This window comes from Lissotriton helveticus, chromosome 5_1 (genome assembly GCF_964261635.1).
Source record: "Lissotriton helveticus chromosome 5_1, aLisHel1.1, whole genome shotgun sequence".
Taxonomy (NCBI): domain Eukaryota; kingdom Metazoa; phylum Chordata; class Amphibia; order Caudata; family Salamandridae; genus Lissotriton; species Lissotriton helveticus.
In genome coordinates, this window is record NC_136065.1 from 1,623,023,741 (window position 1) to 1,623,041,870 (window position 18,130).

Sequence of the window (18,130 nt, forward strand, 5' to 3'; positions counted from 1 at the left end):
CCAATCCAATTCAAATAATTTTTTCCAAAGGAATATCTTCTGCCGGGTCAAAAATGCATCTGACAAAGACAGGTGTTTCAAAAATCGACTTTGTAGGTTCAGAACATCAACATGACTCTGACGAGTACAGAAGTAAAATGGTACCATTTCAAAGTTCCTAATACCTCATAAACATCTGAGAGGAAGCATGTATTTATTTTTCTGGAAAAGTAAGAGTGGACATTGGTTTGCACCTCAGATGGGACTCGAACCCACAATCCCTGGCTTAGGAGGCCAGTGCCTTATCCATTAGGCCACTGAGGCACAGATAAATGCCATTAATCTAGAGACATTATTTAAATGTATTCAACCGTCCAACACTGGTGTCTGCACACAGGATATTTCTCAGTACTCTCCATAAGTAAACTTCCCATTTTCATCCTCTTCCATCCCCGACTTTAACACTCTGTTCTGTGCTATAATGGAGACTCTGTATTTCTAGCAAGTGGAGAGAAATTGGAGGAGAACCATTTTCGAATCAACACTTCTTCTTCCATGGATGCTTTTCTTAATAAACTGGGCTTTGACAGTGGTATCAAGCCGTCCTTGTCTTCAGCAGAACACAGAAACAGGCACCAAGTCTACTAACCAAGTTCAACCACACTCTGCAACTTAATAGACCAGTGCTTTACAAATTAGCCAACTGTGTCATCAGCAAAGACAGCCAATGTGCCAATCCTTTATAATTCTTCTGTAGTACTTTTCTTTCTTGTAGGCAAAATTAGCACTTTAACTGCACAAATCATACAGATTTTACACTTGAAGCACTCCATGAACACATACTTACGCACCTGTGGAAAAGTAAATTTTGCCATGTTCTGTGTCCCTACGTGTCATCCATCATATGTTATGTGTGCATGATTAAATATGCATATGCATTCCCTATGTTCGATTAATGACGCAATTACAGTTGTGTCCACCTCTAGTATGCCAGTTTCCAGTTCTCGTGAATACTACGAATATCAGGCCTATGTAAAGCTACGTTGCCACGTTTCTCAGTGTGCACGTTATTCCATTATAAAGTCCCCGTTTCTAGGCCTCAATAGGGCCTGGACTCCAGATTCAGCTCCTGTCTCCTGAAGCCTCGCTGAGGAGCGATACAGCCCCCACCTGTATCCTCGACCCTTCACTTACTTCCTGCCTCGCAGTGCCCGGCTCACCCTGGCTCTGCCTCTGAGTCTGCCAAGAATATGTTATGATTCCAGTTATCAGTTCAGTCCTCCTTCTCTGCATTCCTAAAGCTACTGAATCGCATCAATAGTTTCCGTCATTGTCTAGCCTTCACGTCTCCACGTTAGAGAAATACTGCATTTAATGGTCATTTAATATTCTTTATCACGCACTACATGTAGAATAATGCATGGTCCAGTCTTAGAATCAAGTTAGCCTTTCCCCTCCTGACTTCTAGTTTATATCAACATGTTCTCTAAACATCAGATACTAGATACTGTTTAGGTACATGTCGCCCTGACTCCCCAGACTTCAGTCTCTGCTCCTAACACAGAGTTCATAGCCCCCAGCTTCTCCTAGTAACACGTCATTGCTAGTTTGCGCGCACCATCAGGTTAGAGGTCCCGGCTCCTCAGGTAGCCCCCTCCATGGTTTCCGCCCCATTCATGACATATTCTGTTACGTTTGCATCACATGTCTATGTATACGCCCTGTTACACCTCTTTTCACCCTTATCTTTCGCGACTGCTCCGCATCACGCCTATTGCTCCACCCACTGCTACGCCTATTGCAATGTAATGCTATGTGTTTGCGTTATGTATATATGCTCATGCACTGTTATTAAAAGTTTTTTACTTCCCTTGTCCCGATCCTGACACCAGCAGCGCTGCTGGGCCTTGCCATCCTATTCCCTGTATTTGCTGTAATAAACCTGCAAACTCCTACTACCTCGAATCTTGACTCTTATTTATTGAGCTATCTGTTATTCATTTATTCATTCAAAAATAGGGTATTATTTATTTATTTACCACATAATGGCGCCCGAATAGGGACCTGCCCTTTCCCCACGCGTCGGTGAAGCCACGCCGACCCCCTGACCCTCTGCAGTCGTGACGGAACTCTTCTGCGCACCGGCAGATATTTCTGCTTCAAGTATCCCTCAGGCCCACGGAGGAGACGGAGGAGGCGGTCCAGCATCCAGACGAGACGGTGGAGGAACGCGGCGAGTCCCGACCAGAGCCCAAGCCGAGAGTCCAAGGTCCGAGGTATCCGGAGGTCCACCCGTAACTGAAGTCCGAAGTTCGTCGTCCGTCGTCGTAGCAGTCCAGTCCAGTCTGAGGCCTTCCGTTCTTGCTGCCCGGTGAGTACCGTTACTGGGGTGGTATCTAGACAGGGTCAATTTAATTGACTCTGGTCCGTGGGTTGGTGGTACACAGACCCACAAACGAAGTGTCCACTTCGGTGGATGCGGGTCCTGACGTGTCTCTTTATGAGACCGGTAAGTTTCGTACTGTTTCAGCAGTGCACCTAGTTTCTGTTCCAGTCAGTTCTGTTCTCGAGGAAATTCATGTATTCTGTGTTCCGTATTCCAGGTAGTATTCTGTTCGAACTGTTATTTTTAAATGTTCTTCATGTATTTTAATGTCGTGGTATGAATGGGGAATAAGTATTGTGTTCATTGTGTATTGTATTGTGTCTAGATTACAGTCCAGTCATGCCCTTGTTTTCTAAGTTACGTCAGTTAAAAACTAGAAAGGGTCTGCTGGAAGCAGCAGTTCCCGTTCCGCCTAGGGACAGTCCAGGTCATTTTATGTATCAGAAACATGGCATAAGTGCCATACTATATCTAGATTTATGGGTAGAGTATACCAAACAGTTAGAAGAAAAGTATAGATGGCCCGTATCGGGTACATGGGATGCCGAGTGCATCATGCGAGTAGAAGAGGCATTATGGAAAAAGAAAGCCAGACAGTCACAGAAAGATGCCATCGAGTTATGGCGCAAAGAAGCTCATAAAAGAACTGAAAAAGAAATCAGAAAGTCAGAATTAAGTAGAGAATCCTTGGAACGAGCACAAGAAAAAGAACTAATCGAGATAGGTGAACAAGTCAAAGTCGAACAGTCAGACAGACAGAGGCATGCCCTTATTAGGGTATGTATCCTCTCCTTGCCGAGGGCTTGCCAAAAGCGACCCCAGAGGCATCCAGTAATTTCCCGCCACCATTAGTTCCGACCAAGCTACGTCACAAACAGACCGCAGCTGATATTTTTATTTCGTCCTATTTGGACGACACAGTCCCAGAATATGCAAATCCTGTTCGCGCTCCGCCAGTCCCTGTAAATCAGGTACTTCCCGCTCCTCCAGACACCGGAGTACATGTTACGGTACCCCCGGTCCAGCCCGCCATACAAGTCCAGCCTACATTTCCATTTCCCACTCTGCCAGGACGAAGAGCATCAGTCGACGATTCTAGTTTAGGGGCCGCAGGGGGAGGTACTCCTCAAACCCCGCCGCCACACAAGCGTTTAACGACAGCCGAATTACATATACAAGCGTCACAGCGTACGCCCAGACATCAGACTGTAGCAGAAATATGAAAATCCCTTGCCGAATGCGGCTATGATCCAGTCCCAGGCGAGGATAATATGGTTTTATATTCATTCCGCGTAAGAAAGGTGGCCGAGTATCTAGTCACCCTACCGAATATGAAAGAAGATCTAGACAGAATATATTGTTTCATCCGTACAGGGGATGATCCAGAAAGCATTGGCGAGGCCATGTCTCAAAGGAAAGCTGAGACCCAGCTCATGATATTAAAGTTTCTGATCAATTGTCTAATAAGAGAACAAGATTACCCGTCTAAAGATCCGGCTGAAATGAAAACCCTGACAAGGTGGAGTGATAATATAGCCGAGGGTAAGCACAAGACCGTCGGTGCTATGGAGAGTATGTACAAGAAAATTCGTAAAGAAATAATAAGAATACACGAACAACGTAAAGCAGCGCAAGTAAGCGAGAAAGAAAGTAACTCTGATCCGGAAGAGGTTGAGGACGAGAATCCCGACAGAATAGCGTATGTAGGAAAATCTAGATTCCCAGATCGCCATTTACGCCTAGAACACAAGTCTATTTTTCATCATCCAGCACCAGAACAAGGTTCTCTAGAACAAGTGTTTCAAGCTACCGATCACATTCTGAAATCACGAATCGGTTACAGTGAGTTGAGTACCATGCATGAACAAGAACTAGCCCGATCAGCAGTCCGATGGATTACTGATTCTACCACTTTTCCAGACGAAATAGTGGCACAAATGTTTCTGAAAATGGCCCCAGCCGAACAACGACTGGCGGGTATGTATATGATTCAGCACCTCATTACATTGTATGAGGGTCAACATTCTGATCCAGACCCGTTACACGATGTCCTGAACGAGCTACTCCAGTATAGATGGAAAGGTTTAGGTACCGATTTACTTAGTGTCATTCTAGAACAGCGTCACAAATATAGAACGTTTCTGAACCCGCATTTTGTTCATGTCTCACCCCCAGAAAGTAAACCATTTTACATAGAGAGACAGAATCCGTTACGAGAAGTCCACCCAGTTAGAGGAACGGGTGGCGAACTAGAACGAGTGTTTGTTTACACTCCGATTACAAAGATGGAACTCCTAGAGATGAAGAAATTAATCCCCTGTCATGATAAAGATCCAGCAGGATTCCACCGGGAATTAAAAGACATGCTCCGTATGGGAGAATACACGTATCCAGACATAATTAAAATGTTGAAAGTTCTGTTGCCCGCAGGGGTGTATGAAAAGCTCAAGGAAAAAGATTGGGAGGTGGGAGAGAAAAAGATCGATTGGGCAGTTCTAGAAGCTGAAGACAAGGCACGAGTACCAGGTACCGGTCTTGGAGCGAAATGTAAGGAATTACCGGAATTATTAATACAAGTTTTACCCAGGTTATTGACAACTAGAAAAGAAGACTGGGATGCAATCTCAGCCTGTAAACAGAAACAAGACGAAGATATTAGTGATTTTTATTCCAGATTTGAGAAATGTTTTAGCATCAACAGTGGCCTCAAGACAAGTAGTGAGTCATACCCTCACCTTTTTGTTACTAAATTAGTCGAGAATTCAAGTCCACAAATTAAAAATCGACTTTTGAAAGTCGAAAGTACCTGGCAAGCTAATACCCCGTCCCAGATGCTGCAGATGCTCCAATACCACCAGAATAGGATCAGGGAAGAACAAGAACACGAGAGAAAACGTATGAAAGACACGAAAATGAAAGTACTAGTTGCACAATCTGTTCCTCAAGACAGTCAGAAGAGGGGTCCGAATCAAGCCAGTCATCCTGCAACTCCCGTTAAAGGGAACTGCAATTATTGTAAACAGCCAGGTCATTTTATAAACGAGTGTGCAGTTCTGAAACACAACATAGCTACTGGTAAGACTAAAGAAAGACCACGTCCGCCTAGACAAGAACAAGTTTCACAGATTCCTCAGCCACAGAATGCACCACAGACAGTTACCGCACCGCAGCCTATTGCTGCAACACAGCACGTTACACAGCAGATGTACCAGTATGCACAGTCTGAGTATCCAGAGTACCAGCAGTATTCATGAAACAGCCTAGAGAGGGAGGTAGGCTTGCCTCTCATCGAGATACCTGTAGATCAAGAAGGTCCCTATGTTCACAGTCAAGTATTAGGGAAAGACAGAAAGTTTTTGATTGATACAGGGGCAAGTAGGACCACAATTAGTCACGCCGAAGTTCCAGGGGCTCCGCTCTCAGGCTCAAGAAATGTTTCCCTTGGATTTTCAGGAAAACCCATTGTAAATGAAATAACAAAGCCAGTTACTCTAGAAGTAGGTCCATTGTCCCACACTACTGATCTGTTACTTACTAAGTCATGTCCAGAAAATCTATTAGGCATTAAAACACTGAAAGAGTTAGGTGCAGTTATATGCTGTTCCCCAGAGGGAATACGATTGTTCCTACGTGACTTTAAGGGTCACTATGTATTACGGGATTTTGATCCCAGATTGTCTAATGTTCCGCAGCATCTATGGGCGCAAGGTCCAACTGATGTTGGTTATATGCAAATCACACCCTATCGTGTGACTCTCAAGCCAGGTGTAGTGTTACCACGAATCAGACAGTACAGATTGCCACCTGAGGCTGTAGCAGCCTTATCCAAAATTATTGACGAGCTCATGGCTCAAGGAGTGGTTGTAGAAACTGACTCCAACGTATGCAATTCCCCGATCATTCCAGTCATGAAACGTACTGATCCAAATACACCCCCAGTATATCGATTAGTGATTGACCTACGAGAACTTAATAAATGTATTATTCCTCAGTACCCAGTGGTTCCAGATATCTCTTCCCTATTGACAGCCATTGATTCCGAAGCCACGTTCTTTACTGTAATCGACCTCAAGAACGCGTTTTTCAGTGTCCCTATTCATCCAGACAGCCAGTTCCTTTTCGGATTTTGTTTAAATGGAAGAAGCTATATGTTCACACGAGCTCCTCAAGGTTTCACAGAAAGCCCTAGCATTTACAGTCAAGCACTTAAAAGACAACTAGACGACATTCACATGCCAACTGACACTGCCCTGCTCCAGTATGTCGATGATCTCCTGATCACAGCCCGTTCTGAACGTGCTTGCGAGCGAGCATCCCTTACAGTCTTGTATTTCCTAGCCGAGATGGGGCACAAGGTGTCCCCTTCTAAGCTTCAATTCTGTGTCCAGCAAGTGGTCTACTTAGGACACTTACTGTCCAAGAGGGGTAGGCAGTTGACACCAGACCGTATCCAGTTAATAGCGAGTCTTCCTCAGCCCAAGACCCAGAAGGAGGTACGTGCTTTTATCGGCCTTACTTCTTACTGCAGACAATGGATTCCTCAGTATGCATTTCTAGCCAAGCCACTAATACAGTTAACGACACAGGAGGCAGCCGTATCGACTGTCCTCCCTTGGACATCTGAACATACACTCTGTTTCAATGAGTTAAAGAAAGCCCTATGCCAAGCTCCAGTTCTAGCGACACCGAACTACAGTAAGCCTTTTACACTTTTCGTCACTGAACGCGAAGGTACAGCATTATCTGTTCTCACACAAGATCAAGCAGGACAATACAAGCCCTGTGCTTATTTTTCGAGCACATTAGATCCTGTAGCCCAGGCTCTGCCTGCGTGCCTCAAATCAGTTGCAGCCACAGCCCTAGCTATCAGACAAAGTGATTCCATAGTATTAGGACATTCCTTGACAGTACAAGTTCCACATTCCGTGGAAGTTCTTTTAAACCGAACACAAACTCAGCACTTGACAATTGCACGTTTAACAGGTTATGAATTGACACTGTTCCAGCCACACATAGAAATCAGACGCTGCAACATCCTGAACCCTGCTACATTGTTACCATCAGTTACTTCGAATTCTGCCACACATGACTGCGTGGAAGTAGTTAACATTACGACAAAGCCAAGACAAGATCTGACAGATATTCCGTTACCAGACCCCGACCTGACACTTTATGTGGATGGTTCATGTATGAGAACAAGTACAGGAGAACTAGTCGCCGCGTATGCAGTGACTACTGACATCAAAGTTATTGAAACACACCGTATTGACACCCTGTCCGCTCAAGCAGCAGAGCTAGTCGCTCTGACCCAAGCCTGTATACACGCCAAGAACTTGAAAGTTAATGTTTACACAGATTCACGCTACGCATTTGGAGTTGTACACGACTTCGGAGTGCTCTGGCAAGAGAGAGGTTTCATGACTTCTCATGGAACCAAGATTCAGCATGGTCTCCTTATTCAAGCTCTGTTAGATGCCATACATTTACCGACATCTATCGCTATCATGAAGTGCAAAGCACATACGAAAGTTACTGACATTATTTCTCAAGGTAACGATTTAGCAGACCGCACAGCCAAGCTTACAGCACAGACTCTAGACATTCCAGTTAACATGACACACACTCCAGATCCGATTACATGTATGACAGTTAAAGACCCCACACAAGATGTCATAGACATACAGTTACATGCTACTCCTGAAGAAATCAAGAAATGGTCCGAACAAGGAGGGGTCCAGACAGATCAAGGATGGTTAACGAAGGGTAGAGCCACATGGTTTCTCCCCGACTCTATGGTTCAAGTAATTATTAATACCGCACATAGTCCAGCACATTTAGGAGAAAAAGCTATGTTAGACAGTATCCAGAACATCTGGTTCAACAAGCATTTACGAGCTGCAGCCAAGCAGAAAGTCCGTACCTGTATGATATGTTGTCAGTTTAATCCAGGTAAAAGTGTCCCGGTGGAACAAGGTGGATTCCAGCCCCCTGACCACCCTTTTGAAGTCCTCCAGATGGATTATATTCAGATGGAGCGATGTCGAGGTTTCAAGTATGTCCTTGTAGTTGTATGCGCTTTGTCCAGGTGGACAGAAGCATATCCAGTCCCAGATTACACCGCCGCGACCACTGCCAAGCAGTTGGTTCGTGAGTTCTTTCCCCGTTATGGACTCCCTAGAGTCGTATATTCTGACAACGGCCAGCCATTCTCATCTGAGTTGATGAAGCATGTTTCCCTTTTGTTAGGGTACCAGTGGAAGTTTCATTGTGTACGCCATCCTGAAGCAGCCGGTCTCGTAGAGAGACATAACCAGACTCTGAAAATCCGTATTGCAAAAGTATGTAAAGAGAAAGGTGTGGACTGGCTAGTAGCTCTGCCAGTCGCTTTATTTTATATGCGCATGGTCGCACATTCCAGATCAGGTCTGTCCCCGTATGAGGTCGTTTTCGGCCGCCCCCCTAACATGTGGGGTACACCCAGACCCCGAAGTATTACCGATGTTTCAAGTAATATGCTGACAGATTACCTAGCTTCCTTGATGTCTGCCCTCAACTCTTGTCGTTCACAGGTTGCCGCCGCATTTCCAGACAATACCGAGGTGGCACCGCATAAAATCGTTCCAGGATCCATGGTTCTTGTCCGGAATTTCGACCGCTCAAGTCCGCTAGAGCCCCGCTGGAAGGAGCCCCGACAGGTCCTCCTCGCCACCCGTACAGCCGTGAAGTTGGAGGGTCGCAAAGGCTGGGTGCACCTTTCACATATAAAAAAGTTTTATGGACTGAAACCCGTCTCAAAGAACATTTCCCAGGATTTGAAGGATTGCCAAAATATTGTTCTCAAGGACTGTCCCGCAAAAGACATTGCTACAAACCCTCCCCTGTTAGAGAAAACTCCGCAACAGGAGTATAAGTTGAAACTCCGGTCTAGTAAAATAAGTCAGCCAGTTTGATTGTCTAAGTCCTCCCCTAGGTGAAACGGTTAGACTGTTTCTGACATGTATAAAATAGACCCCCATAGTGAGAGAGTTAGTCAAAACTCAATTCGATGTATCATTTTTCTATGTTTCATATTATTTCTCAGCATTATGATTTCCTGCACCAGTTATGCATTTTTCTTGTATTTCCCAGTTCTTCATGTAAATAAGTCTGTTAATGCTACAGTAGAGCACACGTTTAGTGATCTACCTACTCATGAACTCTCTTACCGCCTCGCTATGCGTAATAACTCTTTCATCCGCATGTTACATTATTCACACCAGACCAGCAATGCCACCAATTGTTGGGTATGTGGTCGACTCCCCCCTTTCCAGACACCGAAGGGAGTTCTGCCACTTTTTCCTTATCCATTTTCACATAATGGTTCGTGTGGAGCATGGTCCACGTTAACGTCATCCTCAACAGATATGTCTTTTCTTAACAGTACATGTTTCCCAGACAAGCAAGGTCTCCCCCTCAGAACCGGGTTAGATCTAGAAAATGAAGTGTATAATTTAGGTAACTATTCTTCGAATTTCATGGTCCTGAATGTTCAGTCTGATACTACTCCAGACTTACCTGCTATTTCAGTACTACCAGTTAAAGGCGAATTATGTGTCCGAAATAATGGCTCCGTACATGTAGGACACAGCGATTGTACTACTATTGTCAAGTATAGTGACAGTGGGAAATCCATTTTCAAAGCTTCACGTCATTCTTATTTTATTTGTGGTCAAACTGCATATGTTCGTCTGCCCCTCGATTGGGAGGGAACCTGTTACATTGCCTTCCTACTGCCACCAGTTTTCCTAGCCCCACCTGATTATCATAGAAACACACATCTAGTACACATTAGACATAAAAGGGAGGTCGAGTCCCCAATTGTCGATTATACTGAAACTGCCCTAGAACAGTATACAGATTTCAATAGAGGTTTCTTTTTCTTTATAGGACCTATCCAGAATAGTAAGCTAATCCGTAGGTTAACCAGAACCCTCGAAGCTGTAGTAAATGAGACTGCCTCTGCTCTAGGTAACTTAACTGAAGAGCAATCTGCTATGAGATTTGTCGTTTTACAGAATCGTCTCGTCCTTGACGTCATACTGGCCGATAGGGGCGGGGCCTGTAGAGTCATCGGATCTAGTTGCTGCATTTTCATTCCAAATAACGCGCCGTCTGTTTATTCAGCTATAACCAGACTCCATAAAATTGCCCATCTGTTACACCAAGATCCAGGCACCTGGACATGGTCCGGTTGGTTCTGGAATATAATTTCTGCCTGGGGATGGAAAGTCTTGTCCTTTCTAGGTATTGCAGTAGCGATCATATTCAGCTGCTGCCTCTGTATACAATGTGGCCCTGCGATTTGCGGCATCTGTGCTACCTCTTGTATTCCTAGTCCCAAGCCCCGTTCTAAATCCCGTTCCAGGATAATTCGAGACGAGCAAATGATACTGTATGAAATGATAGATGGTATCATGAATATTGATGTTTCCTGATGGAAACGTAGTGACAAGGAGGGAATGTGGAAAAGTAAATTTTGCCATGTTCTGTGTCCCTACGTGTCATCCATCATATGTTATGTGTGCATGATTAAATATGCATATGCATTCCCTATGTTCGATTAATGACGCAATTACAGTTGTGTCCACCTCTAGTATGCCAGTTTCCAGTTCTCGTGAATACTACGAATATCAGGCCTATGTAAAGCTACGTTGCCACGTTTCTCAGTGTGCACGTTATTCCATTATAAAGTCCCCGTTTCTAGGCCTCAATAGGGCCTGGACTCCAGATTCAGCTCCTGTCTCCTGAAGCCTCGCTGAGGAGCGATACAGCCCCCACCTGTATCCTCGACCCTTCACTTACTTCCTGCCTTGCAGTGCCCGGCTCACCCTGGCTCTGCCTCTGAGTCTGCCAAGAATATGTTATGATTCCAGTTATCAGTTCAGTCCTCCTTCTCTGCATTCCTAAAGCTACTGAATCGCATCAATAGTTTCCGTCATTGTCTAGCCTTCACGTCTCCACGTTAGAGAAATACTGCATTTAATGGTCATTTAATATTCTTCATCACGCACTACATGTAGAATAATGCATGGTCCAGTCTTAGAATCAAGTTAGCCTTTCCCCTCCTGACTTCTAGTTTATATCAACATGTTCTCTAAACATCAGATACTAGATATTGTTTAGGTACATGTCGCCCTGACTCCCCAGACTTCAGTCTCTGCTCCTAACACAGAGTTCATAGCCCCCAGCTTCTCCTAGTAACACGTCATTGCTAGTTTGCGCGCACCATCAGGTTAGAGGTCCCGGCTCCTCAGGTAGCCCCCTCCATGGTTTCCGCCCCATTCATGACATATTCTGTTACGTTTGCATCACATGTCTATGTATACGCCCTGTTACACCTCTTTTCACCCTTATCTTTCGCGACTGCTCCGCATCACGCCTATTGCTCCACCCACTGCTACGCCTATTGCAATGTAATGCTATGTGTTTGCGTTATGTATATATGCTCATGCACTGTTATTAAAAGTTTTTTACTTCCCTTGTCCCGATCCTGACACCAGCAGCGCTGCTGGGCCTTGCCATCCTATTCCCTGTATTTGCTGTAATAAACCTGCAAACTCCTACTACCTCGAATCTTGACTCTTATTTATTGAGCTATCTGTTATTCATTTATTCATTCAAAAATAGGGTATTATTTATTTATTTACCACACACCTTGCAGTTCATCTACACACTCTTGAGCTAAAAACCCATTCTGTGAAGTCAAAATTCTGCAAACCTAGTACATATTCAGTGCGTGTACATAGAAGCACTTTTTAATGCCACTTAAATGCACTAGATTTTAGACTGAAGATGCAATCTAAATGACTGTGCAGTATGTACTCCACTTTTTTATTAATTAGGAATGAGAACATGATGGCTATAAGAGCATTGGAAGAGCCTGCTTCCATTCTGAATGGAAACCTGAATTGTGTGACCATTGGCAAAATCTGACCACGAAGGGACTCAAACCCTCAATCTTCTGATCCAAAGTCAGACACCTTATCCATTAGGCCACGCGGTCATTTGTCCTGCTGCATTTATTTTTATACTGTACGTGGTATGCAAGGTTTTAAAATATATTATTTATAGTTATTTAGGTTTACAAACCATTGTGGGTTTTTTTCAGCTCCTTTCAATTAAATCACTTTTTTGGAATTTATATAATGAGAATGTCACCAGTACGATAAGCGATTGTTTTCATTTTTGCATTTAAACCTCTTTCTTCATGAGATTAAAGCTCAGTTTATGCTTTATACAGCTCTGGATGTTTCCAGAAGTGGAGAGAAACTGTTTTGAAAGTAGTGCAAACTGCTCCTTCCTGGATATTCCAATTTACACACACTCAAAGGTTGTATACATTTCATGAATCCTGACTTGCCCTATTCAAGTAGCTGAAAGCCTTTCACCACCTCTAGAAACAACAGTTACACCAATCCAATTCAAATCATTTTTTCCAAAGGAATATCTTCTGCCGGGTCAAAAATGCATCTGACAAAGATAGGTGTTTAAAAATCTACTTTGTAGTTTCAGAACATCAACATGACTCTGAAGAGTACAGAAGTAAAATGGTACCATTTCAAAGTTCCTAATACCTCATAAGCTTCTGAGAGGAAGCATATAATAAATATATTTATTTTTTCTGGAAAAGTAAGAGTGGACATTGGTTTGCACCTCAGATGGGACTCGAACTCACAATCCCTAGCTTAAGAGGCCAGTGACTTATCCATTAGGCCACTGAGGTACAGATAAATGCAAGCAATCTAGAGGCATTATTTAAATGTATTCAATCGTCCAACACTGGTGTCTGCATACAGGATATTTCTCAGTTCTCTCCATAAGTAAACTTCCCATTTTCATCCTCTTCCATCCCCGACTTTAACACTCTGTTCTGTGCTAAAATGGAGACTCTGTATTTCTAGCAAGTGGAGAGAAATTGGAGGAGAACCATTTTCGAATCAACACTTCTTCTTCCATGGATGCTTTTCTCAATAAACTGGGCTTTGACAGTGGTATCAAGCCGGCCTTGTCTTCAGCAGGACACAGAAACAGGCACCAAGTCTACTAACCAAGTTCAACCACACTCTGCAACTTAATAGACCAGTGCTTTACAAATTAGCAAACTGTGTCATCAGCAAAGGCAGCCAATGTGCCAATCCTTTATAATTCTTCTGTAGTACTTTTCTTTCTCGTAGGCATAATTAGCACTTTAACTGCACAAATCATACAGATTTTACACTTGAAGCACTCCATGAACACATACTTACACACCTTGCAGTTCATCTACACACACTTAAGCTAAAAACCCATTCTGTGAAGTCAAAATTCTGCAAACCTAGTACATATTCAGTGCGTGTACATAGAAGCACTTTTTAATGCCACTTAAATGCACTAGATTTTAGACTGAAGATGCAATCTAAATGACTGTGCAGTATGTACTCCACTTTATTATTAATTAGGAATGAGAACATGATGTCTATAAGGGTATTGGAAGAGCCTGCTTCCATTCTGAATGGAAACCTGAATTGTGTGACAATTGGCAAAAACCGACCACGAAGGGACTCGAACCCTCAATCTTCTGATCCGAAGTCAGACGCCTTATCCATTAGGCAACGCAGTCATGTGTCCTGCTGCATTTATTTTTATACTGTAGGTGGTATGCAAGGTTGGAAAATATATGATTTATAGTTATTTAGGTTTACAAACCATTGTGGGTTTTTTTCAGCTCCTTTCAATTAAATCACTTTTTTGGAATTTATATAATGAGAATGTCACCAGTACGATAAGCTATTGTTTTCTTTTTTGCATTTAAACCTCTTTCTTCATGAGATTAAAGCTCAGTTTATGCTTTATATAGCTCTGGATGTTTCCAGAAGTGGAGAGAAACTGTTTTGAAAGTAGTACAAACTGCTCCTTCCTGGATATTCCAATTTACACACACTCAAAGGTTGTATACATTTCATGAATCCTGACTTGCCCTATTCAAGTAGCTGAAAGCTTTTCACCACCTCTAGAAACAACAGTTACACCAATCCAATTCAAATCATTTTTTCCAAAGGAATATCTTCTGCCGGGTCAAAAATGCATCTGACAAAGATAGGTGTTTCAAAAATCGACTTTGTAGTTTTAGAACATCAACATGACTCTGACGAGTACAGAAGTAAAATGGTACCATTTCAACGTTCCTAATACCTCATAAGCTTCTGAGAGGAAGCATGTAATAAATATATTTATTTTTCTGGAAAAGTAAGAGTGGACATTGGTTTGCACCTCAGATGGGACTCGAACTCACAATCCCTGGCTTAGGAGGCCAGTGCCTTATCCATTAGGCCACTGAGGAACAGATACTTACCAGCAATCTAGAGGCATTATTTAAATGTATTCAATCGTCCAACACTGGTGTCTGCATACAGGATATTTCTCAGTTCTCTCCATAAGTAAACTTCCCATTTTCATCCTCTTCCATCCCCGACTTTAACACTCTGTTCTGTGCTATAATGGATACTCTGTATTTCTAGCAAGTGGAGAGAAATTTGAGGAGAACCATTTTCGAATCAACACTTCTTCTTCCATGGATGCTTTTCTCAATAAACTGGCTTTGACAGTGGTATCAAGCCGTCCTTGTCTTCAGCAGGACACAGAAACAGGCACCAAGTCTACTAACCAAGTTCAACCACACTCTGCAACTTAATAGACCAGTGCTTTACAAATTAGCAAACTGTGTCATCAGCAAAGGCAGCCCATGTTCCAATCCTTTATAATTCTTCTGTAGTATTTTTCTTTCTCGTAGGCAAAATTAGCACTTTAACTGCACAAATCATACAGATTTTACACTTGAAGCACTCCATGAACACATACTTACACACCTTGCAGTTCATCTACACACACTTAAGCTAAAAACCCATTCTGTGAAGTCAAAATTCTGCAAACCTAGTACATATTCAGTGTGTGTACATAGAAGCACTTTTTAATGCCACTTAAATGCACTAGATTTTAGACTGAAGATGCAATCTAAATGACTGTGCAGTATGTACTCCACTTTATTATTAATTAGGAATGAGAACATGATGTCTATAGGAGTATTGGAAGAGCCTGCTTCCATTCTGAATGGAAACCTGAATTGTGTGACAATTGGCAAAAACCGACCGCGAAGGGACTCGAACCCTCAATCTTCTGATCCGAAGTCAGACGCCTTATCCATTAGGCCACGCGGTCATGTGTCCTGCTGCATTTATTTTTATACTGTAGGTCAGGGGTGTCCAAACCTGTCCTGGCGAGCCGTATCCATGCCAGATTTTTGGGATATCCCCATCTGAGGATCACGGTTCGATCCCCGGCACCGGCGGCAGATTAGCCCAGCACCACGTGACTCTGGGAAATAGCTGGTGCTGCGGCTAGGGAGGCTGACTCCGGAATCTGGAGATCACGGTTCGATCCCCGGCACCAGCGGCAGATTAGCCCAGCACCACGTGACTCTGGGAAATAGCTGGCGCTGCGGCTAGGGAGGCTGACTCCGGAATCTGGAGATCACGGTTCGATCCCCGGCACCGGCGGCAGATTAGCCCAGCACCACGTGACTCTGGGAAATAGCTGGCGCCGCGGCTAGGGCGGCTGACTCCAGAATCTGGAGATCAGGGTTCGATCCCCGGCACTGGCCGCAGATTAGCCCAGCACCATGTGACTCTGGGCAATAGCTGGCGCCGCGGCTAGGGCGGCTGACTACGGAATCTGGGGATCACGGTTCGATCCCCGGCGGCAGATTAGCCCAGCACCATGTGACTCTGGGCAATAGCTTGCTTAATCTTACCGACGGCCCCTAGCGCCTAGAGACCCTTACGGGTGATTGTGCGCTTTACAAATGTGGATTATTATTATTATTATTTGGGCCGATTCCGATCCGGTTCGTAAAAGCACATCTGCCCGAATCTGTCGGACAACCACGTACGCCTGGGAGAGGACTGCCCGGGACCCGCGGAGCCCGTCCTGGTCACTCTGACCTGCCATCGGCCTGGAGAAGGGAGCACCGGACGCCCGGGGGGAGGACTACCCGGGACCCGTGGAGCCCGTCCTGGGCACTCTGACCTGCCGTCGGCCCGGGGAAGGGAGCCCCGGATGCCCGGGGGGAGGACTGCCCGGGACCCGTGGAGCCCGTCCTGGGCACTCTGACCTGCCGTTGGCCCGGGGAAGGGAGCCCCGGACGCCCGGGGGAGGACTGCCCGGGACCCGTGGAACTCGTCCTGGGCACTCTGACATGCCGCTGACCCGGGGAAGGGAACCCCGGACGCCCGGGAACCGTGGAGCCCGTCCTGGGCACTCTGACAAGCCGTTGGACCGGGGAAGGGAGCCCCGGACGCCCGGGACCCGTGGAGCCCGTCCTGGGAACTCCGACATGCCGTTGGCCCGGGGAAGGGAGTCCCAGATACCCGGGACCCATGGAGCCCGTCATGGGCACTCTGACAAGCCGTTGTCCTGGGGAAGGGAGCCCCGGACGCCCAAGACTCGTGGAGCCCGTCCTGGGCACTCTGGCATGCCGTTGGCCCGGGGAAGGGAGCCCCAGGCGGAGCCCATCCTGGACACTTTGACATGCCGTTGGCCTGGGGAAGGGAGCCCCGGACGCCCGGGGGGAGGACTGCCAGGGACCCGTGGAGCCCGTCCTGGGCACTTTGACCTGCCGTTGGCCTGGAGATGGAAGCCCCGGACTCCCGGGGGAGGACTGCCCGGGACCCATGGAGCCCCTCCCGGGTACTTTGCCATGCTGTTGGCCTCCTGGAGATGGGTGCCCCGGACGCCCGGGGGAGGACTGCCCGGGACCTATGGAGCCCGTCCCGGGCACTTTTCCATGCCGTCGTCCGGGATGGAGCCCCGGACGCCCGGGGGACGACTGCCCAAGTGCCATGGAGCCCCGTCCTGGGCAATTTGACATGCAGTTGGCCTGGAGGAAGGAAGCCCCGGGTGGCCTATGGAGGTGTTGCCCAGGCACAGCCTATCTGGTCCCCATGGCAGAGAACCACCAGCCCTGGAGGGGTGTCCGGGCGTACCCTGCCCCTAGTAATCCGGAGGGAAATGACCCCCCTTTCTTGCAATCTGTGCACGCGAGGTGATAGAGGAGACCCAAGGTGCGAAAGTACCCGACCTCCTGGAGCCCTCGCTGGGATCCGGGAGGCAAATGGCACCTCATCGGGACTTCCAGTGCGACCAGATGGCCGAGGCGAGAGGGACGACCAGATGGCCGGGACCAAAATGACACCAATCTGCCTGCCCCGGAGCTGCAGGGCTCCGGGGCTGCAGGGTTCCGGGGGAGACAGAGCTGCAGGTCTCTGGGGCTGCAGGGCTCCGGGGCTTCAGGCCTCCCCGGGCCCTGATGGACCCTCCGTCCCGGGTGCCTCCGACCCCCGGCCGGCTTGCAGGACCCGCGTACACGGCAAAGCTGCTGCCAGGGGGGCTGTAACACCCTCCGCCGGAGCGGAGGGCCACCTGCCACCCCGAAGCCTTCCCAGCCGACCGGAGCCGGTCGCAGCGCACCGCCGCGGAGGAAATGCGCCCTGCGGGGGCCGGGTAGGGCCCGGGCCCCGGTCCCGCGGAGGGGATCCGGAACTCCCGGGCCACCGACCTTCCCGCCGTGTTGAATCCTCCGGGCGGACTGCACGGACCCCACCCATTTACCTCTCGACGGTTTCACGCCCTCTTGAACTCTCTCTTCAAAATTCTTTTCAACTTTCCCTTACGGTACTTGTTGGCTATCGGTCT

General features: G+C 46.4%; 4 non-coding genes across 4 annotated transcripts; all 4 read right to left on the reverse strand.

Annotated features, from left to right (window-relative positions):
• Window positions 1–230: 230 nt before the first annotated feature.
• Window positions 231–303, reverse strand: TRNAR-CCU (transfer RNA arginine (anticodon CCU)). The gene has a single exon. It is a non-coding gene; the product is annotated as a tRNA-Arg (tRNA).
• A 12,031-nt stretch (window positions 304–12,334) lies between these two features.
• Window positions 12,335–12,407, reverse strand: TRNAQ-UUG (transfer RNA glutamine (anticodon UUG)). Its single transcript has one exon. It is a non-coding gene; the product is annotated as a tRNA-Gln (tRNA).
• Window positions 12,408–13,930: 1,523 nt separating this feature from the next.
• On the reverse strand, window positions 13,931–14,003 carry TRNAR-UCG (transfer RNA arginine (anticodon UCG)). The gene has a single exon. It is a non-coding gene; the product is annotated as a tRNA-Arg (tRNA).
• A 1,522-nt stretch (window positions 14,004–15,525) lies between these two features.
• On the reverse strand, window positions 15,526–15,598 carry TRNAR-UCG (transfer RNA arginine (anticodon UCG)). The gene has a single exon. It is a non-coding gene; the product is annotated as a tRNA-Arg (tRNA).
• Window positions 15,599–18,130: the final 2,532 nt, after the last annotated feature.